This window comes from Tachypleus tridentatus, chromosome 6 (assembly GCF_004210375.1).
Source record: "Tachypleus tridentatus isolate NWPU-2018 chromosome 6, ASM421037v1, whole genome shotgun sequence".
NCBI classification, from domain to species: Eukaryota; Metazoa; Arthropoda; class Merostomata; order Xiphosura; family Limulidae; genus Tachypleus; species Tachypleus tridentatus.
In genome coordinates, this window is record NC_134830.1 from 117,120,177 (window position 1) to 117,147,423 (window position 27,247).

The 27,247-nt window shown below is 35.0% G+C and overlaps 1 long non-coding RNA gene across 3 annotated transcripts in view; it reads right to left on the minus strand.

Annotated features, from left to right (window-relative positions):
- LOC143253398 (uncharacterized) overlaps nucleotides 1–27,247 on the minus strand; it is a 270,323-nt gene that overhangs the window by 131,102 nt on the left and 111,974 nt on the right. Inside the window, exon 1 of one of the 3 annotated variants that reach the window (XR_013029560.1) lies at nucleotides 487–731. The exons of the other annotated variants lie outside the window; for them this stretch is intronic. This is a non-coding gene — a long non-coding RNA (uncharacterized LOC143253398). Of the gene's footprint in view, nucleotides 1–486; nucleotides 732–27,247 lie in introns of those variants that run through there. 3 annotated transcript variants of the gene reach the window in all.

The window sequence follows — 27,247 nt, forward strand, 5'->3', positions numbered from 1 at the left end:
ATCCGCCATTATCCGTAGAGATAAAGCTTTCTTGAGTCAATTCAAATAAAGTATCGAATAAAGTTTCTCCTTATGGTCTGCCTTGTGTAAAATCTGTCATGACCTGTTACTTAAGGCGTTCGACTCACAACGTACGAGTCGCAAGTTCGAATCCCGTAACAACAGAAGTATCGTTCTTTCAGATATGCCATGAGGGCGTTATAATGTGACAGTTAGTCTCACTTTTTTGTTAGTAGAAGAGTATGTTATTCAAGAGCCGACGGTGAGAGGTGTTGATTAGCTACCGCCCCTCTAATCTATCACTTCAAAAGTGGGTACGGCACGTAGCCCTCTAGTAACTTTGTGTGAAATTCGAAAACAAACAAATAAACTGCTTTGGAAAAGTTCACGTGGTCTAAAACAGGTCAATCATGAGTTTATTTTATTTATATTACTTGTTGCGCTCTTTAAACAGGTAGAAACGGTGGTTCCTTCAAACATATTTACCGTAAAGCCATTGTGGTCCTCTGGTAGTAAGACGAGCCTCCACTCCCAAGCTGATGATATTTGAAAAGGGCCTGTTGAACGCCAAAAAGAAATGCGCGACCAGGTTGTAGAAACGTTTAACTGTCATTGCTTTCTATCCAACGACACACGTTTAGAAACTACGAGAAGCACATTTTGCTGTCCCTGCACGTGCTGCTCTAAGATCAGGTAGAAAGTCTTTCCATTACGCTTGACTCAATATTCGAAATGCGTGTGGCACTGTCACCGTTGTGTAACAGTATCTTTCACAATGACACCACGGTAATAACATGCTAAGCGTAAAGCTATTTCTGGACTAGTACACCCCAAAGATTTGAGCGTTTAGTAAAAAACTGTCACAACGTTTTCCTTGCTCGTAATTAACTTGCATAATAGGAAAAGACGACGCTCTTCGAAAACGTTAGTCTGTCTACTTATGTTATTAAAATTAAATTCAAATAAAATAGTAACTAAGTAAGTAAGTAAACAGTGTTACGTTGTTAATTATTACTTAGAAATCTCAGTTGTAAGTGGATTAAGTAAACTGCTGATAAATGAAGTTTACTTGCTTAATGTGATTCACACCCTTACAGTTGCTGGACATGAAAGAGGATTATACAATATATATATATATACATATAAAGAGAGAAAGGACTTCGATATGGGAAGGAAAGGCTTGCCAGCACTATTTGTATGGCTGATATGTTTTAACCTCTTCTCCTTTGGTTTCATTCATGTTCCTTAAATATCCCTCATGTGAAAATCGTGATTTAATTCTACTGCATAACTTATTATCTAAGCCACCCAATCAGTCTAAAATGTCCTTTATTGCAAAATATTCGAGACAATTCTTAATCCAGTTTGTAGTATTTTGGGTAGGTTGTTGTTGTCGTTGTTTTGAATTAAGCACAAAGCTACACAATGGGCTATCTGTGCTCTGCCCACCACGGGTATCGAAACCTAGATTTTAGCGTGTAAGTCCGCAGACATACCGCTGAGCCACTGGGGGGGCCATTTTGTGTAGGAAATTGTGTGGTAATTACCAGTCAGTAACACAGTGACATCTGGAATGTACTTTCTTTCACTCCCTTAAAATATTTTGTTGAGTTCATAGTGCGAGACAAAAATATATTTTTATTTCTAATTACATCATCTATTTATTAAAATCCCATATAAATGTTGAGCATTCGTTATTACTGTCTTTTTCTCGTAAAAACTGCAATGCCACGACTTACAGGTTACTTCGTGTTCTAACTTTAAAACGTCCCAAAAATACATTAAATTCAAAGACACAACAAACTTTAAAACCATACACTACTGCATACTATACACAACAAACTTTAAAACCATACACTGCTGCATACTATACACAACAAAATACAAAACCTTACACTGCTGCATACTATACACAACAAACTCTAAAACCTTACACTGCTGCATACTATACAGAACAAACTCTAAAATCTTACACTGCTGCATACTATACACAACAAACTCTAAACCTTACGCTGCTGCGTACATACACAACAAACTCTAAAGACCTTACACAGCTGCATACTGTGCACAACAAACTCTAAACCTTACACTGCTGCCTGATGCACAACAAACTCTAAAACCTTACACTTCTGCGTACTATACACAACAAACTCTAAAACCTTAAACTGCTGCGTACAATGCACAACAAACTCTAAAACCTTACACTGCTGCGTACTATACATAACAGACTCTAAGACCTTACACTGCTGCATACTATACACAATAAACTACAAAACCTTACACTGCTACATACTGTACACAACAAACTCTAAAACCTTACACTGCTGCACACAATACACAACAAACTCTAAAACCTTACACTGCTGCTTACTATACACAACAAACTCTAAAACCTTACACTGCTGCATACAATACACAACAAACTCTAAAACTTTACACTGCTGCATACAATACACAACAAACTCTGAAACCTTAAACTGCTACATACTATACACAACAAACTCTAAAACCTTACACTACTGCATACTATGCATTCCTGATATTAGCAAACAATAACCAAAAATGGAAAAAACTTACAACAAAACACAACATTCCAGTAAACACTAAATTTATACAAAACTAAAATCCATACTATGTTATATCTACACTGATAACATTACCTATAAAATACAATGCAATGGTTGTTCAACTTCTGTATCTGAGAGACAAGCATAAAACGGAAACCACATTTAAAGAACACAAAAACACTTTCCCACGTTTTTGAACACTGCAAATCAAAAAAATACAAAATAACCATAGAAAACACCTAGATATATTAAGTTGGGAAACAAATATAAGCAAACGTGAAATCAAAGAAACCCTACTTTTACAAGAACTAAAACCAAAATTAAACCAGTATAAAGGAGCACCTTTATACCTATATTAGCTAATTCATTAATAATGTAATTTCTAACTGCTACGCCTCTTACAATCCCGTACCCGTTTACACTCTCGTCCTTAAGACACGTGCCAAGCAACGGCTAATTGCAAACTCTCTCTTTGTTAACTTGAAGATAACTTACGAAGGTTAAAACGTTGTTCTGTTCTTTATTTGAATTAAAGCTTTGATACCCATACCAGCCGTCATGAGAATATATTTTTACCTTGATTAACTGAAAACCATTACTTTAGTTACTTTAACTAACTAAAAACCCTTACCTTATTTACCTTATTATGTAAGAACATTAATTAACTAAAAACCTTCAGTTTACTTACCTTAAGTAAATAAAAACCTTTACTTATTTACCTCAAGTAAATAAAAACCTCTTTATGTTCTTCAAAAGGTAATTTCAGTAATAAAGAATTATTTTTAACAAATTGTCTTGTTTATTGTAAAAGAGTGTAATTTTTATTTGCCAATCTGATTTGATCACCTATTAATGTAATTGATACTATTATAACTATAACTGTTTTGTTTTTCCCGGATCGACATAAGTCTGTAGTGAAGCTTTGTGATTAACAAGAAACAAGCTTATTTCTTTTTTTGCCCAATCTACATTTTTACTTTCACTAGTTTGTTTTGTTTGATTGGTTCTTAATTTCGCCAAAAGCGAAACAGAGGCTATTTGCGACAAGCCATCACTCACTTTGATCTCATAGATAACAGGGGAGGCAGCATCCACTGCCAACCCTTGGTTTGCTCTTGTCGGATTTAATTGTGAGACTTCATTTTCACTCTTATTACGCACCTACTAACCCAAAACACGGAGAACGTTTTCGTGGCAAAGGATCGTGAACCACACATACTCGAATTCACATTATAGGTACTCTAACCACTAGGCTATGCCGAATCATTTCTGAGTAGAGGGAAGAATAGAATGTATATCCAGTGTTATTTATACAAAGATTCTATTTGCGTGGAAAAATCGAACTGTATTAAGTCAATCCGTCGTTACATTTAGAACCACGATAGTGGTTCATAATAGGGATTGTGAAGAAATGCACAAAACTCTAATAAAACGCACGGACAAAAAGTACCCTAAACCGTAAATATTTAGTTCAAACAACACTTTAAAATATTTGCTGTGGACTTCTAAGGCTGTACTCATATACAAACACATAAAAAGAACTCATGTTAGACTTGAAAAGAGAAAAAAATCTTCTTCAAATTAACCTTTCGTACAAGTTACTAATAAATTGGGTACTTCGAAGATCATATGGGTATTAAAAAGTCGAATTGTTCCTTCTGTATCTTACGCAAAATAAAAACATCACAATTCTAGTTCAAATTATGTCATCATTACTGTTTGAAATTACCTTTCTTATAAATACCTGGTGCTTCTTTAAAAAGCTTAAGGACAGGATGAAACAGGAATTACTAGCCAATGATAGATGAACGTTGGATAACTGTAACACGTACATACTCAATGATAGATGAAAGTTGGATAACTGTAACACGTACATACTCAATGATAGATGAACGTTCGATAACTGTAACACGTACATACTCAATGATAGATGAACGATAGATAACTGTAACACGTACATACTCAATGATAGATGAACGTTAGATAACTGTAACACGTACATACTCAATGATAGATGAACGTTAGATAACTGTAACACGTACATACTCAATGATAGATGAACGTTAGATAACTGTAACACGTACATACTCAATGATAGATGAACGTTAGATAACTGTAACACGTACATACTCAATGATAGATGAACGTTAGATAACTGTAACACGTACATACTCAATGATAGATGAACGTTAGATAACTGTAACACGTACATACACAATGATAGATTAACGTTGGATAACTGTAACACGTACATACTCAATGATAGATGAACGTTAGATAACTGTAACACGTACATACTCAATGATAGATGAACGTTAGATAACTGTAACACGTACATACTCAATGATAGATGAACGTTGGATAACTGTAACACGTACATACTCAATGATAGATGAACGTTAGATAACTGTAACACGTACATACTCAATTATAGATGAACGTTGGATAACTGTAACACGTACATACTCAATGATAGATGGACGTTAGATAACTGTAACACGTACATACTCAATAATAGATGAACGTTAGATAACTGTAACACGTACATACTCAATGATAGATGAACGTTGGATAACTGTAACACGTAGTTACTCAATGATAGATGAACGTTAGATAACTGTAACATGTTTTTGTTGAACTCATAGTGCGAGACAAAAATATATTTTTATTTCTAATTTCTTCATCTATTTATTAAAATCCCATATAAATGTTGAGCATTCGTTATTACTGTCTTTTTCTCGTAAAAACTGCAATGCCACGACTTACAGGTTACTTCGTGTTCTAACTTTAAAACGTCCCAAAAATACATTAAATTCAAAGACACAACAAACTTTAAAACCATACACTGCTGCATACTATACACAACAAACTTTAAAACCATACACTGCTGCATACTATACACAACAAAATACAAAACCTTACACTGCTGCATACTATACACAACAAACTCTAAAACCTTACACTGCTGCATACTATACAGAACAAACTCTAAACCCTTACACTGCTGCATACTATACATAACAAACTCTAAACTCTTACACTGCTGCATACACTACACAACAAACTCTAAAACCTTACACTGCTACATACTGTACACAACAAACTCTAAAACCTTACACTGCTGCATACTATACACAACAAACTCTAAAACCTTACACTGCTGCATACAATACACAACAAACTCTAAACCCTTACACTGCTGCATACAATACACAACAAACTCTAAAACCTTACACTGCTGCATACACATACACAACAAACTCTAAAACCTTACACTGCTACATACTGTACACAACAAACTCAAAACCTTACACTGCTGCATACTATATACACAACAAACTCAAAAACCTTACACTGCTGCATACAATACACAACAAACTCTAAACCTTACACTGCTGCATACTATACACAACAAACTCTAAAACCTTACACTGCTGCTTTACTATACACAACAAACTCTAAAACCTTACACTGCTGCATACTATACACAACAAACTCTAAAACCTTACACTGCTGCATACTATACACAACAAACTCTAAAACCTTACACTGCTGCATACTATACACAACAAACTCTAAAACCTTACACTGCTGCATACAATACACAACAAACTCTAAACCTTACACTGCTTCATACTATACACAACAAACTCTAAAACCTTACACTGCTGCATACAATACACAACAAACTCTAAAACCTACACAGCTGCATACAATACATAACAAACTCTAAAACCTTACACTGCTGCATACAATACACAACAAACTCTGAAACCTTACACTGCTGCATACTATACACAACAAACTCTAAAACCTTACACTGCTGCATACTATACACAACAAACTCTAAAATCTTACACTGCTGCATACTATACACAACAAACTCTAAAACCTTACACTGCTGCATACAATACACAACAAACTCTAAAACCTTACACTGCTGCATACTGTACACAACAAACTCTAAAACCTTACACTGCTGCATACAATACACAACAAACTCTAAAACCTTACACTGCTGCATATTATACACAACAAACTCTAAAACCTTACACTGCTGCATACAATACACAACAAACTCTAAAACCTTACACTGCTGCATACTATACATAACAAACTCTAAAACCTTACACTGCTGCATACTATACACAACAAACTACAAAACCTTACACTGCTACATACTATACACAACAAACTCTAAAACCTTACACTGCTGCATACAATACACAACAAACTCTAAAACCTTACACAGCTGCATACACTACACAACAAACTCTAAAACCTTACACTGCTACATACTGTACACAACAAACTCTAAAACCTTACACTGCTGCATACTATACACAACAAACTCTAAAACCTTACACTGCTGCATACAATACACAACAAACTCTAAAACCTTACACTGCTGCATACAATACACAACAAACTCTAAAACCTTACACTGCTGCATACTATACACAACAAACTCTAAAACCTTACACTACTGCATACTATGCATTCCTGATATTAGCAAACAATAACCAGAAATGGAAAAAACTTACAACAAAACACAACATTCCAGTAAACACTAAATTTATACAAAAACTAAAATCCATACTATGTTATATCTACACTGATAACATTACCTATAAAATACAATGCAATAGTTGTTCAACTTCTGTATCTGAGAGACAAGCATAAAAACGGAAACCACATTTAAAGAACATAAAAAACACTTTCCCACGTTTTTGAACACTGCAAATCAAAAAAATACAAAATAACCATAGAAAACACCTAGATATATTAAGTTGGGAAACAAATATAAGCAAACGTGAAATCAAAGAAACCCTACTTTTACAAGAACTAAAACCAAAATTAAACCAGTATAAAGGAGCACCTTTATACCTATATTAGCTAATTCATTAATAATGTAATTTCTAACTGCTACGCTCTTACAATCCCGTACCCGTTTACACTCTCGTCCTTAAGACACGTGCCAAGCAACGGCTAATTGCAAACTCTCTCTTTGTTAACTTGAAGATAACTTACGAAGGTTAAAACGTTGTTCTGTTCTTTATTTGAATTAAAGCTTTGATACCCATACCAGCCGTCATGAGAATATATTTTTACCTTGATTAACTGAAAACCATTACTTTAGTTACTTTAACTAACTAAAAACCCTTACCTTATTTACCTTATTATGTAAGAACATTAATTAACTAAAAACCTTCAGTTTACTTACCTTAAGTAAATAAAAAAACCCTTACTTATTTACCTCAAGTAAATAAAACCTCTTTATGTTCTTCAAAAAAGGTAATTTCAGTAATAAAGAATTATTTTTAACAAATTGTCTTGTTTATTGTAAAAAGAGTGTACTTTTATTTGCCAATCTGATTTGATCACCTATTAATGTAATTGATACTATTATAACTATAACTGTTTTGTTTTTCCCGGATCGACATAAGTCTGTAGTGAAGCTTTGTGATTAACAAGAAACAAGCTTATTTCTTTTTTTGCCCAATCTACATTTTTACTTTCACTAGTTTGTTTTGTTTGATTATTCTTACTTCGCCAAACGCGAAACAGAGGCTATTTGCGACAAGCCATCACTCACTTTGATCTCATAGATAACAGGGAGGCAGCATCCACTGCCAACCCTTGGTTTGCTCTTGTCGGATTTAATTGTGAGACTTCATTTTCACTCTTATTACGCACCTACTAACCCAAAAACACGGAGAACGTTTTCGTGGCAAAGGATCGTGAACCACACATACTGAATTCACATTATAGGTACTCTAAACCACTAGGCTATGCCGAATCATTTCTGAGTAGAGGGAAGAATAGAATGTATACCAGTGTTATTTATACAAAGATTCTATTTGCGTGGAAAAATCGAACTGTATTAAGTCAATCCAGCAGTTACATTTAGAACCACGATAGTGGTTCATAATAGGGATTGTGAAGAAATGCACAAAACTCTAATAAAACGCACGGACAAAAAAGTACCCTAAACCGTAAATATTTAGTTCAAAACAACACTTTAAAATATTTGCTGTGGACTTCTAAGGCTGTACTCATATACAAACACATAAAAGAACTCATGTTAGACTTGAAAAGAGAAAAAAATCTTCTTCAAATTAACCTTTTGTACAAGTTACTAATAAATTAAAACTTCTGAAGATCATATGGGTATTAAAAGTCGAATTGTTCCTTCTGTATCTTACGCAAAATAAAAAAACATCACAATTCTAGTTCAAATTATGTCATCATTACTGTTTGAAATTACCTTTCTTATAAATACCTGGTGCTTTACTTTAAAAAAAGCTTAAGGACAGGATGAAACAGGAATTACTAGCCAATGATAGATGAACGTTGGATAACTGTAACACGTACATACTCAATGATAGATGAAAGTTGGATAACTGTAACACGTACATACCAATGATAGATGAACGTTCGATAACTGTAACACGTACATACCAATGATAGATGAACGTTCGATAACCTAACGCTACGTACATACTCAATGATAGATGAACGTTAGATAACTGTAACACGTATATACTCAATGATAGATGAACGTTCGATAACTGTAACACGTACATACTCAATGATAGATGAACGTTGGATAACTGTAACACGTAAATACTCAATAATAGATGAACGTTAGATAACTGTAACACGTACATACTCAATATGATAGATGACGTTAGATAACTGTAACACGTACATACCAATGATAGATGAACGTTAGATAACCGTAACACGTACATACACAATGATAGATTAACGTTTGATAACCTAAACACGTACATACTCAATGATAGATGAACGTTAGATAACTGTAACACGTACATACTTACAATGATAGATGAACGTTCGATAACCGTAACACGTACATACTCAATGATAGATGAACGTTAGATAACCGTAACACGTACATACTCAATGATATAGATGAACGTTGATAACTGTAACACGTGCACATACCAATGATAGATGGACGTTAGATAACTGTAACACGTACATACCAATGATAGATGGACGTTAGATAACTGTAACACGTACATACCAATGATAGATGAACGTTAGATAACTGTAACACGTACATACTCAATGATAGATGAACGTTAGATAACTGTAAACACGTTTTGTTGAACTCATAGTGCGAGACAAAAAAAATATATTTTTTATTTCTAATTTCTTCATCTATTTATTAAAATCCCATATAAATGTTGAGCTATCTGTTATTACTGTCTTTTTTTCTCGTAAAACTGCAATGCCAATGACTTACAGGTTACTTCTGTGTTCTAACTTTAAAACGTCCCAAAATACATTAAATTCAAATACACAACAAACTTTAAAACCTTACACTGCTGCATACCATATACACAACAAACTCTAAAACCTTACACTGCTGCATACTATACACAACAAACTACAAAACCTTACACTGCTGCATACTATACATAACAAACTCTAAACCTTACACTGCTGCATACTATACACAAACAAACTCTAAAACCTTACACTGCTGCATACTATACATAACAAACTCTAAAACCTTACACTGCTGCATACACACTACACAACAAACTCTAAAACCTTACACTGCTGCATACATACAATACCAACAAACTCTAAAACCTTACACTGCTGCATACAATACACAACAAACTCTAAAACCTTACACTGCTGCATACTATATACACAACAAACTCTAAACCTTACACTGCTGCATACTATACACAACAAACTCTAAAACCTTACACTGCTGCATACTATACACAACAAACTCTAAACCTTACACTGCTGCACAATACACAACAAACTCTAAAACCTTACACTGCTGCATACTATACACAACAAACTCTAAACCTTACACTGCTGCATACAATACACAACAAACTCTAAAACCTTACACTGCTGCATACAATACACAACAAACTCTAAAACCTTACACTGCTGCATACTATACACAACAAACTCTAAAACCTTACACTGCTGCATACTATACAAAACAAACTCTAAAACCTTACACTGCTGCATACTATACATAACAAACTCTAAAACCTTACACTGCTGCATACTATACACAACAAACTCTAAAACCTTACACTGCTGCATACAATACACAACAAACTCTAAAACCTTACACTGCTGCATACTATACACAACAAACTCTAAAACCTTACACTGCTGCATACACTACACAACAAACTCTAAAACCTTACACTGCTACATACTGTACATAACAAACTCTAAAACCTTACACTGCTGCATACTATACACAACAAACTCTTAAAACCTTACACTGCTGCATACAATACACAACAAACTCTAAAACCTTACACTGCTGCATACTATACACAACAAACTCTAAACCTTACACTGCTGCATACTATACACAACAAACTCTAAAACCTTACACTGCTGCATACTATACACAACAAACTCTAAAACCTTACACAGCTGCATACAATACTAAACAAACACTAAAATCTTACACAGCTGCATACACTACACAACAAACTCTAAAACCTTACACTGCTACATACTGTACAATACAAACAAACTCTAAAACCTTACACTGCTGCATACAATACACAACAAACTCTAAAACCTTACACTGCTGCATACAATACACAACAAACTCTAAAACCTTACACTGCTGCATACTATACACAACAAACTCTAAAACCTTACACTGCTGCATACAATACACAACAAACTCTAAAACCTTACACTGCTGCATACTATACACAAAACAAACTCTAAAACCTTACACTGCTGCATACTATACATAACAAACTCTAAACCTTACACTGCTGTATACACTATACACAACAAACTCTAAAACCTTACACTGCTGCATACTATACATAACAAACTCTAAAACCTTACACTGCTGCATACATATATACACAACAAACTCTAAAACCTTACACTGCTGCATACTATACACAACAAACTCTAAAACCTTACACTGCTGCATACTATACACAACAAACTCTAAAACCTTACACTGCTGCATACTATACACAACAAACTCTAAAACCTTACACTGCTGCATACTATACACAACAAACTACAAAACCTTACACTGCTGCATACTATACATAACAAACTCTTAAACCTTACACTGCTGCATACTATACATAACAAACTCTAAAACCTTACACTGCTGCATACTATACACAACAAACTCTAAAACCTTACACTGCTGCATACAATACACAACAAACTCTAAACTCTTACACTGCTGCATACACTACACAACAAACTCTAAAACCTTACACTGCTGCATACTATACACAACAAACTCTAAAACCTTACACTGCTGCATACTATACACAACAAACTCTAAAACCTTACACTGCTGCATACAATACACAACAAACTCTAAACCTTACACTGCTGCATACTATATACACAACAAACTCTAAAACCTTACACTGCTGCATACAATACACAACAAACTCTAAAACCTTACACTGCTGCATACACATACACAACAAACTCTAAAACCTTACACTGCTGCATACTCATACACACAACAAACTCTAAAACCTTACACTGCTGCATACTATACACAACAAACTCTAAAACCTTACACTGCTGCATACTATACACAACAAACTCTAAAACCTTACACTGCTGCATACAATACACAACAAACTCTAAAATCTTACACAGCTGCATACACTACACAACAAACTCTAAAACCTTACACTGCTACATACTGTACACAACAAACTCTAAAACCTTACACTGCTGCATACAATACACAACAAACTCTAAAACCTTACACTGCTGCATACAATACACACAACAAACTCTAAACCTTACACTGCTGTATACTATACACAACAAACTCTAAAACCTTACACTGCTGCATACTATACACAACAAACTCTAAAACCTTACACTGCTGCATACAATACACAACAAACTCTAAAACCTTACACTGCTGCATACTATACAAAACAAACTCTAAAACCTTACACTGCTGCATACTATACATAACAAACTCTAAAACCTTACACTGCTGCATACAATACACAACAAACTACAAAACCTTACACTGCTGCATACTAATTGTACACAACAAACTCTAAAACCTTACACTGCTGCATACTACACACACACAAACTCTAAAACCTTACACTGCTGCATACAATACACAACAAACTCTAAAACCTTACACTGCTGCATACTATACACAACAAACTCTAAAACCTTACACTGCTGCATACAATACACAACAAACTCTAAAACCTTACACTGCTGCATACAATACACAACAAACTCTAAACCTTACACTGCTGCATACTATACACAACAAACTCTAAAACCTTACACTGCTGCATACTATACACAACAAACTCTAAAACCTTACACTGCTGCATACTATACATAACAAACTCTAAAACCTTACACTGCTGCATACTATACACAACAAACTCTAAAACCTTACACAGCTGCATATACTACACAACAAACTCTAAAACCTTACACTGCTGCATACTGCATACACAACAAACTCTAAAACCTTACACTGCTGCATACAATACACAACAAACTCTAAACCTTACACTGCTGCATACAATACACAACAAACTCTAAAACCTTACACTGCTGCATACAATACACAACAAACTCTAAAACCTTACACTGCTGCATACTATACACAACAAACTCTAAAACCTTACACTGCTGCATACAATACACAACAAACTCTAAAACCTTACACTGCTGCATACTATACAAAACAAACTCTAAAACCTTACACTGCTGCATACTATACATAACAAACTCTAAACCTTACACTGCTGCATACTATACACAACAAACTCTAAAACCTTACACTGCTGCATACTATACATAACAAACTCTAAACCTTACACTGCTGCATACTATACACAACAAACTCTAAAACCTTACACTGCTGCATACTATACATAACAAACTCTAAACCTTACACTGCTGCATACTATACACAACAAACTCTAAAACCTTACACTGCTGCATACTATACACAACAAACTCTAAAACCTTACACTGCTGCATACTATACACAACAAACTCTAAAACCTTACACAGCTGCATACAATACTAAACAAACACTAAAATCTTACACAGCTGCATACACTACACAACAAACTCTAAAACCTTACACTGCTACATACTGTACACAACAAACTCTAAAACCTTACACTGCTGCATACAATACACAACAAACTCTAAAACCTTACACTGCTGCATACAATACACAACAAACTCTAAAACCTTACACTGCTGCATACTATACACAACAAACTCTAAAACCTTACACTGCTGCATACAATACACAACAAACTCTAAAACCTTACACTGCTGCATACTATACAAAACAAACTCTAAAACCTTACACTGCTGCATACTATACATAACAAACTCTAAACCTTACACTGCTGCATACTATACACAACAAACTACAAAACCTTACACTGCTGCATACATACTATACATAACAAACTCTAAACCTTACACTGCTGCATACTATACATAACAAACTCTAAAACCTTACACTGCTGCATACAATACACAACAAACTCTAAAACCTTACACTGCTGCATACAATACACAACAAACTCTAAAACCTTACACTGCTGCATACTATACACAACAAACTCTAAAACCTTACACTGCTGCATACTATACACAACAAACTCTAAACCTTACACTGCTGCATACTATACACAACAAACTCTAAAACCTTACACTGCTGCATACTATACACAACAAACTCTAAAACCTTACACTGCTGCATACTATACACAACAAACTCTAAAACCTTACACTGCTGCATACTATACACAACAAACTCTAAAACCTTACACTGCTGCATACAATACACAACAAACTCTAAACCTTACACTGCTGCATACTATACACAACAAACTCTAAACCTTACACTGCTGCATACTATACACAACAAACTCTAAAACCTTACACTGCTGCATACATACACAACAAACTCTAAACCTTACACTGCTGCATACTGTACATAACAAACTCTAAAACCTTACACTGCTGCATGCTATACACAACAAACTCTAAACCTTACACTGCTGCATACCTATACACAACAACAAACTCTAAAACCTTACACTGCTGCATACTATACACAACAAACTCTAAACCTTACACTGCTGCATACTATACACAACAAACTCAAAACCTTACACTGCTGCATACTATACACAACAAACTCTAAAACCTTACACAGCTGCATACAATACTAAACAAACACTAAAATCTTACACAGCTGCATACACTACACAACAAACTCTAAAACCTTACACTGCTACATACTGTACACAACAAACTCTAAAACCTTACACTGCTGCATACAATACACAACAAACTCTAAAACCTTACACTGCTGCATACAATACACAACAAACTCTAAAACTTTACACTGCTGCATACTATACACAACAAACTCTAAAACCTTACACTGCTGCATACAATACACAACAAACTCTAAAACCTTACACTGCTGCATACTATACAAAACAAACTCTAAAACCTTACACTGCTGCATACTATACATAACAAACTCTAAAACCTTACACTGCTGCATACTATACACAACAAACTCTAAAACCTTACACTGCTGCATACTATACATAACAAACTCTTAAACCTTACACTGCTGCATACTATACATAACAAACTCTAAAACCTTACACTGCTGCATACAATACACAACAAACTCTAAAACCTTACACTGCTGCATACAATACACAACAAACTCTAAAACCTTACACTGCTGCACACTATACACAACAAACTACAAAACATTACACTGCTGCATACTATACACAACAAACTCTAAAACCTTACACTGCTGCATACTATACACAACAAACTCTAAAACCTTACACTGCTGCATACTATACACAACAAACTCTAAAACCTTACACTGCTGCATACTATACATAACAAACTCTAAACCTTACACTGCTGCATACTATACACAACAAACTACAAAACCTTACACTGCTGCATACAATACACAACAAACTCTAAAACCTTACACTGCTGCATACTATACACAACAAACTCTAAAACCTTACACTGCTGCATACAATACACAACAAACTCTAAAACCTTACACTGCTGCATACTATACACAACAAACTCTAAACCTTACACTGCTGCATACTAACACAACAAACTCTAAAACCTTACACTGCTGCATACTATACACAACAAACTCTAAAACCTTACACTGCTGCATACAATACACAACAAACTCTAAACCTTACACTGCTGCATACAATACACAACAAACTCTAAACCTTACACTGCTGCATACAATACACAACAAACTCTAAAACCTTACACTGCTGCATACAATACACAACAAACTCTAAAACCTTACACTGCTGCATACTATACACAACAAACTCTAAAACCTTACACTGCTGCATACTATACACAACAAACTCTAAAACCTTACACTGCTGCATACTATACATAACAAACTCTAAAACCTTACACTGCTGCATACTATACACAACAAACTCTAAACCTTACACTGCTGCATACTATACACAACAAACTCTAAACCTTACACTGCTGCATACTATACATAACAAACTCTAAAACCTTACACTGCTGCATACTATACACAACAAACTCTAAAACCTTACACTGCTGCATACTATACACAACAAACTACAAAACCTTACACTGCTGCATACTATACACAACAAACTCTAAAACCTTACACAGCTGCATACAATACTAAACAAACACTAAAATCTTACACAGCTGCATACACTACACAACAAACTCTAAAACCTTACACTGCTGCATACTATACACAACAAACTCTAAAACCTTACACTGCTGCATACAATACACAACAAACTCTAAAACCTTACACTGCTGCATACAATACACAACAAACTCTAAAACCTTACACTGCTGCATACTATACACAACAAACTCTAAAACCTTACACTGCTGCATACAATACACAACAAACTCTATAACCTTACACTGCTGCATACTATACAAAACAAACTCTAAAACCTTACACTGCTGCATACTAAACATAACAAACTCTAAAACCTTACACTGCTGCATATTATACAGAACAAACTACAAAACCTTACACTGCTACATACTGTACATAACAAACTCTAAAACCTTACACTGCTGCATACTATACATAACAAACTCTAAACCTTACACTGCTGCATACAATACACAACAAACTCTAAAACCTTACACTGCTGCATACAATACACAACAAACTCTAAAACCTTACACTGCTGCATACTATACACAACAAACTCTAAAACCTTACACTGCTGCATACTATACACAACAAACTCTAAAACCTTACACTGCTGCATACTATACACAACAAACTCTAAAACCTTACACTGCTGCATACTATACACAACAAACTCTAAAACCTTACACTGCTGCATACTATACATAACAAACTCTAAAACCTTACACTGCTGCATACTATACACAACAAACTCTAAAACCTTACACTGCTGCATACTATACACAACAAACTCTAAAACCTTACACTGCTGCATACTATACACAACAAACTCTAAAACCTTACACTGCTGCATACTATACACAACAAACTCTAAAACCTTACACTGCTGCATACTATACACAACAAACTCTAAAACCTTACACTGCTGCATACTATACACAACAAACTCTAAAACCTTACACTGCTGCATACTATACACAACAAACTCTAAAACCTTACACTGCTGCATACAATACACAACAAACTCTAAACCTTACACTGCTGCATACTATACACAACAAACTCTAAAACCTTACACTGCTGCATACAATACACAACAAACTCTAAAACCTTACACTGCTGCATACTATACACAACAAACTCTAAAACCTTACACTGCTGCATACAATACACAACAAACTCTAAACCTTACACTGCTGCATACTATACACAACAAACTCTAAAACCTTACACTGCTGCATACTATACATAACAAACTCTAAAACCTTACACTGCTGCATACACTACACAACAAACTACAAAACCTTACACTGCTACATACTGTACATAACAAACTCTAAAACCTTACACTGCTGCATGCTATACACAACAAACTCTGTAAACCTTACACTGCTAAACCTTACATATACTATACACAACAAACTCTAAAACCTTACACTGCTGCATACTATACACAACAAACTCTAAAACCTTACACTGCTGCATACTATACACAACAAACTCTAAAACCTTACACTGCTGCATACTATACATAACAAACTCTAAAACCTTACACTGCTGTATACTACTACACAACAAACTCTAAAACCTTACACTGCTGCATACAATACACAACAAACTCTAAAACCTTACACTGCTGCATACAATACACAACAAACTCTAAAACCTTACACTGCTGCATACAATACACAACAAACTCTAAAACCTTACACTGCTGCATACTATACACAACAAACTCTAAAACCTTACACTGCTGCATACAATACACAACAAACTCTAAAACCTTACACTGCTGCATACTATACAAAACAAACTCTAAAACCTTACACTGCTGCATACTATACATAACAAACTCTAAAACCTTACACTGCTGCATACTATACACAACAAACTCTAAACCTTACACTGCTGCATACTATACATAACAAACTCTAAAACCTTACACTGCTGCATACTATACACAACAAACTCTAAAACCTTACACTGCTGCATACAACTATACACAACAAACTCTAAACCTTACACTGCTGCATACTATACACAACAAACTCTAAAACCTTACACTGCTGCATACACAATAAACTCTAACAAACTCTGCAAAACCTTACACTGCTGCATACTATACACAACAAACTCTAAAACCTTACACTGCTGCATACTATACACAACAAACTCTAAAACCTTACACTGCTGCATACTATACACAACAAACTACAAAACCTTACACTGCTGCATACTATACACAACAAACTCTAAAACCTTACACTGCTGCATACTATACATAACAAACTCTAAACCTTACACTGCTGCATACAATACACAACAAACTCTAAAACCTTACACTGCTGCATACTATACACAACAAACTCTAAAACCTTACACTGCTGCATACTATACAACAACAAACACTAAAACCTTACACTGCTGCATACTATACACAACAAACTCTAAACCTTACACTGCTGCATACTATACACAACAAACTCTAAAACCTTACACTGCTGCATACTATACACAACAAACTCTAAAACCTTACACTGCTGCATACAATACACAACAAACTCTAAAACCTTACACTGCTGCATACAATACACAACAAACTCTAAAACCTTACACTGCTGCATACTATACACAACAAACTCTAAAACCTTACACTGCTGCATACAATACACAACAAACTCTAAAACCTTACACTGCTGCATACTATACAAAACAAACTCTAAAACCTTACACTGCTGCATACTATACATAACAAACTCTAAAACCTTACACTGCTGCATATTATACAGAACAAACTCTAAAACCTTACACTGCTGCATACTATACATAACAAACTCTAAAACCTTACACTGCTGCATACTATACATAACAAACTCTAAAACCTTACACTGCTGCATACAATACACAACAAACTCTAAACCTTACACTGCTGCATACAATACACAAACAAACTCTAAAACCTTACACTGCTGCATACTATACACAACAAACTCTAAAACCTTACACTGCTGCATACTATACACAACAAACTCTAAAACCTTACACTGCTGCATACTATACACAACAAACTCTAAAACCTTACACTGCTGCATACTATACACAACAAACTCTAAAACCTTACACTGCTGCATACTATACATAACAAACTCTTAAACCTTACACTGCTGCATACTATACATAACAAACTCTAAAACCTTACACTGCTGCATACAATACACAACAAACTCTAAAACCTTACACTGCTGCATACAACTATACACAACAAACTCTAAAACCTTACACTGCTGCATACATAATACACAACAAACTCTAAAACCTTACACTGCTGCATACAATACACAACAAACTCTAAACCTTACACTGCTGCATACTATACACAACAAACTCTAAAACCTTACACTGCTGCATACAATACACAACAAACTCTAAAACCTTACACTGCTGCATACAATACACAACAAACTCTAAAACCTTACACTGCTGCATACTATACACAACAAACTCTAAAACCTTACACTGCTGCATACAATACACAACAAACTCTAAAACCTTACACTGCTGCATACAATACACAACAAACTCTAAACCTTACACTGCTGCATACTATACACAACAAACTCTAAAACCTTACACTGCTGCATACTATACACAACAAACTCTAAAACCTTACACTGCTGCATACTATACATAACAAACTCTAAAACCTTACACTGCTGCATACTATACACAACAAACTCTAAAACCTTACACTGCTGCATACTATACAAACAACAAACTCTAAAACCTTACACTGCTGCATACTATACACAACAAACTCTAAAACCTTACACTGCTGCATACTATACATAACAAACTCTAAAACCTTACACTGCTACATACTATACACAACAAACTCTAAAACCTTACACTGCTGCATACTATACACAACAAACTCTAAACCTTACACTGCTGCATACTATACACAACAAACTCTAAAACCTTACACTGCTGCATACTATACACAACAAACTCTAAAACCTTACACTGCTGCATACACTACACAACAAACTCTAAAACCTTACACTGCTGCATACAATACAATACAACAAACTCTAAAACACACACAAACAAACTCTAAAACCTTACACTGCTGCATACAATACACAACAAACTCTAAAACCTTACACTGCTGCATACAATATACACAACAAACTCTAAACCTTACACTGCTGCATACTATACACAACAAACTCTAAAACCTTACACTGCTGCATACTATACACAACAAACTACAAAACCTTACACTGCTGCATACTATACATAACAAACTCTAAAACCTTACACTGCTGCATACTATACATAACAAACTCTAAAACCTTACACTGCTGCATACTATACACAACAAACTCTAAACCTTACACTGCTGCATACTATACATAACAAACTCTAAAACCTTACACTGCTGCATACTATACACAACAAACTCTAAAACCTTACACTGCTGCATACAATACACAACAAACTCTAAAACCTTACACTGCTGCATACAATACACAACAAACTCTAAAACCTTACACTGCTGCATACTATACACAACAAACTACAAAACCTTACACTGCTGCATACTATACACAACAAACTCTAAACCTTACACTGCTACATACTGTACACAACAAACTCTAAAACCTTACACTGCTGCATACTATACACAACAAACTCTAAAACCTTACACTGCTGCATACTATACATAACAAACTCTTAAACCTTACACTGCTGCATACTATACACAACAAACTCTAAAACCTTACACTGCTGCATACTATACACAACAAACTCTAAAACCTTACACTGCTGCATACTATACACAACAAACTCTAAAACCTTACACTGCTGCATACTATACACAACAAACTCTAAAACCTTACACTGCTGCATACTATACACAACAAACTCTAAAACCTTACACTGCTGCATACTACTACACAACAAACTCTAAAACCTTACACTGCTGCATACAATACACAACAAACTCTAAAACCTTACACTGCTGCATACAATACACAACAAACTCTAAAACCTTACACTGCTGCATACAATACACAACAAACTCTAAAACCTTACACTGCTGCATACAATACACAACAAACTCTAAAACCTTACACTGCTGCATACTATACACAACAAACTCTAAAACCTTACACTGCTGCATACAATACACAACAAACTCTAAAACCTTACACTGCTGCATACTATACACAACAAACTCTAAAACCTTACACTGCTGCAACTACACAACAAACTTACACTGCTGCATACTATACATAACAAACTCTAAAACCTTACACTGCTGCATACTATACATAACAAACTCTAAAACCTTACACTGCTGCATACTATACACAACAAACTCTAAAACCTTACACTGCTGCATACTATACATAACAAACTCTAAACCTTACACTGCTGCATACTATACATAACAAACTCTAAAACCTTACACTGCTGCATACTATACACAACAAACTCTAAAACCTTACACTGCTGCATACTATACACAACAAACTCTAAAACCTTACACTGCTGCATACAATACACAACAAACTCTAAAACCTTACACTGCTGCATACTATACACAACAAACTCTAAAACCTTACACTGCTGCATACTATACACAACAAACTCTAAACCTTACACTGCTGCATACAATACACAACAAACTCTAAAACCTTACACTGCTGCATACTATACACAACAAACTCTAAACCTTACACTGCTGCATACTGTATACACAACAAACTCTAAAACCTTACACTGCTGCATACTATACACAACAAACTCTAAAACCTTACACTGCTGCATACTATACATAACAAACTCTAAAACCTTACACTGCTGCATACTATACACAACAAACTACAAAACCTTACACTGCTGCATACTATACACAACAAACTCTAAACCTTACACTGCTGCATACTATACACATAACAAACTCTAAACCTTACACTGCATACTATACACAACAAACTCTAAAACCTTACACTGCTGCATACTCTAAAACCTTACACTGCTGCATACTATAAATACAAATAAAACTACTAAAACCTTACACTGCTGCATACTATACACAACAAACTCTAAAACCTTACACTGCTGCATACATACATAACAAACTCTAAACCTTACACTGCTGCATACTATACACAACAAACTCTAAACCTTACACTGCTGCATACTATACACAACAAACTCTAAAACCTTACACTGCTGCATACAATACACAACAAACTCTAAAACCTTACACTGCTGCATACTATACACAACAAACTCTAAAACCTTACACTGCTGCATACTATACACAACAAACTCTAAACCTTACACTGCTGCATACTATACACAACAAACTCTAAACCTTACACTGCTGCATACTATACACAACAAACTCTAAAACCTTACACTGCTGCATACTATACACAACAAACTCTAAAACACTGCTGCATAACAAACAAACTCTAAAACCTTACACTGCTGCATACTATACATAACAAACTCTAAACCTTACACTGCTGCATACTATACACAACAAACTCTAAAACCTTACACTGCTGCATACTATACACAACAAACTCTAAACCTTACACTGCTGCATACTATACACAACAAACTCTAAACCTTACACTGCTGCATACAATACACAACAAACTCTAAAACCTTACACTGCTGCATACTATACACAACAAACTCTAAAACCTTACACTGCTGCATACTATACACAACAAACTCTAAAACCTTACACTGCTGCATACTATACACAACAAACTCTAAAACCTTACACTGCTGCATACTATACACAACAAACTCTAAAACCTTACACTGCTGCATACTATACACAACAAACTCTAAACCTTACACTGCTGCATACTATACACAAACAAACTCTAAACCTTACACTGCTGCATACTATACACAACAAACTCTAAAACCTTACACTGCTGCATACTATACACAACAAACTCTAAAACCTTACACTGCTGCATACTATACACAACAAACTCTAAAACCTTACACTGCTGCATACTATACATAACAAACTCTAAAACCTTACACTGCTGCATACTATACACAACAAACTCTAAACCTTACACTGCTGCATACAATACACAACAAACTCTAAAACCTTACACTGCTGCATACAATACACAAACAAACTCTAAAACCTTACACTGCTGCATACAATACACAACAAACTCTAAAACCTTACACTGCTGCATACAATACACAACAAACTCTAAAACCTTACACTGCTGCATACAATACACAACAAACTCTAAAACCTTACACTGCTGCATACTATACACAACAAACTCTAAAACCTTACACTGCTGCATACTATACACAACAAACTCTAAAACCTTACACTGCTGCATACTATAAAAACAAACTCTAAAACCTTACACTGCTGCATACTATACATAACAAACTCTAAAACCTTACACTGCTGCATACTATACACAACAAACTCTAAAACCTTACACTGCTGCATACATATACACAACAAACTCTAAAACCTTACACTGCTGCATACTATACATAACAAACTCTAAACCTTACACTGCTGCATACTATACACAACAAACTCTAAAACCTTACACTGCTGCATACTATACACAACAAACTCTAAAACCTTACACTGCTGCATACTATACACAACAAACTCTAAAACCTTACACTGCTGCATACTATACACAACAAACTACAAAACCTTACACTGCTGCATACTATACACAACAAACTCTAAAACCTTACACTGCTGCATACAATACACAACAAACTCTAAACCTTACACTGCTGCATACTATACACAACAAACTCTAAACCTTACACTGCTGCATACATATACACAACAAACTCTAAAACCTTACACTGCTGCATACTATACACAACAAACTCTAATACACAACAAACTCTAAAACCTTACACTGCTGCATACTATATACACAACAAACTCTAAAACCTTACACTGCTGCATACTATACACAACAAACTCTAAAACCTTACACTGCTGCATACAATACACAACAAACTCTAAAACCTTACACTGCTGCATACTATACACAACAAACTCTAAACCTTACACTGCTGTATACTAATACATAACAAACTCTAAAACCTTACACTGCTGCATACTATACACAACAAACTACTAAAACCTTACACTGCTGCATACACTGCTGCATACTATACATAACAAACTCTAAAACCTTACACTGCTGCATACTATACATAACAAACTCTAAAACCTTACACTGCTGCATACAATACACAACAAACTCTAAAACCTTACACTGCTGCATACAATACACAACAAACTCTAAAACCTTACACTGCTGCATACTATACACAACAAACTCTAAAACCTTACACTGCTGCATACAATACACAACAAACTCTAAACCTTACACTGCTGCATACTATACACAACAAACTCTAAACCTTACACTGCTGCATACTTACACAACAAACTGCCTTACACTATACACAACAAACTCTAAAACCTTACACTGCTGCATACTATATACAAACAAACTCTAAAACCTTACACTGCTGCATACACAACTATACACAACAAACTCTAAAACCTTACACTGCTGCATACTATACACAACAAACTCTAAAACCTTACACTGCTGCATACTATACACAACAAACTCTAAACCTTACACTGCTGCATACTATACACAAACAAACTCTAAAACCTTACACTGCTGCATACTATACAACAAACAACTCTAAAACCTTACACTGCTGCATACAATACACAACAAACTCTAAAACCTTACACTGCTGCATACTATACACAACAAACTCTAAAACCTTACACTGCTGCATACTATACACAACAAACTCTAAAACCTTACACTGCTGTATACATATACACAACAAACTCTAAAACCTTACACTGCTGCATACTATACACAACAAACTCTAAACCCTTACACTGCTGCATACATAACAAACTCTATACACAACAAACTCTAAACCTTACACTGCTGTATACAATACACAAACAAACTCTAAACCTTAACCTACACAACTGCATACTCAAACAACAAACTCTAAAACCTAAAACCTTACACTGCTGCATACAATACACAACAAACTCTAAACCTTACACTGCTGCATACTATACACAACAAACTCTAAAACCTTACACTGCTGCATACTATACACAACAAACTCTAAAACCTTACACTGCTGCATACTATACACAACAAACTCTAAACCTTACACTGCTGCATACTATACACAAACAAACTCTAAACCTTACACTGCTGCATACTATACACAACAAACTCTAAAACCTTACACTGCTGCATACTATACACAACAAACTCTAAACTTTACACTGCTGCATACTATACATAACAAACTCTAAACCTTACACTGCTGCATACAATACACAACAAACTCTAAAACTTACACTGCTAAGCATACTATACACAACAAACTCTAAAACCTTACACTGCTGCATACTAAAACCTTAAACTGCTGCATACTATACACACAACAAACTCTAAAACCTTACACTGCTGCATACTATACACAACAAACTCTAAAACCTTACACTGCTGTGGTATACTATACAACATATACAACAAACTCTAAACCTTACACTGCTGCATACTATACACAACAAACTCTAAACCTTACACTGCTGCATACTATACACAACAAACTCTAAAACCTTACACTGCTGCATACTATACACAACAAACTCTAAAACCTTACACTGCTGCATACTATACACAACAAACTCTAAAACCTTACACTGCTGCATATACTATATAACAACAAACTCTAAACCTTACACTGCTGCATACTATACACAACAAACTCTAAAACCTTACACTGCTGCATACATACACAACAAACTCTATACCTTACACTGCTGCATACATAACTCAACAAACTCTAAAACCTTACACTGCTGCATACTATACACAACAAACTCTAAAACCTTACACTGCTGCATACACATACACACTGCTGCAAACAAACTAACTCTAAACCTTACACTGCTGCATACTATACATAACAAACTCTAAAACCTTACACTGCTGCATACTATACACTGCTACATAACAAACTCTAAAACCTTACACTGCTGCATACTATACACAACAAACTCTAAAACCTTACACTGCTGCATACTATACACAACAAACTCTAAAACCTTACACTGCTGCATACTATACATACATAACAAACTCTAAAACCTTACACTGCTGCATACTATACACAACAAACTCTAAAACCTTACACTGCTGCATACAATACACTCTAAACCTTACACTGCTGCATACACACAACAAACTCTAAAACCTTACACTGCTGCATACTATACTGCAAACAAACTACACAACAAACTCTAAAACCTTACACTGCTGCATACTCTATACAATACAACAAACTCTAAAACCTTACACTGCTGTGATACTATACACAACAAACTCAAAACCTTACACTGCTGCATACTATACACAACAAACTCTAAAACCTTACACTGCTGCATACTATACACAACAAACTCTAAAACCTTACACTGCTGCATACTATACATAACAAACTCTAAAACCTTACACTGCTGCATACTATACACAACAAACTCTAAAACCTTACACTGCTGCATACAATACACAACAAACTCTAAAACCTTTACACACTGCTGCATACTATACAACAACAAACTCTAAACCTTACACTGCTGCATACTATACACAACAAACTCTAAACCTTACACTGCTGCATACTATACACAACAAACTCTAAAACCTTACACTGCTGTATACTATACACAACAAACCTAAACCCTTACACTGCTGCATACTATACACAAACAAACTCTTAAACCTTACACTGCTGC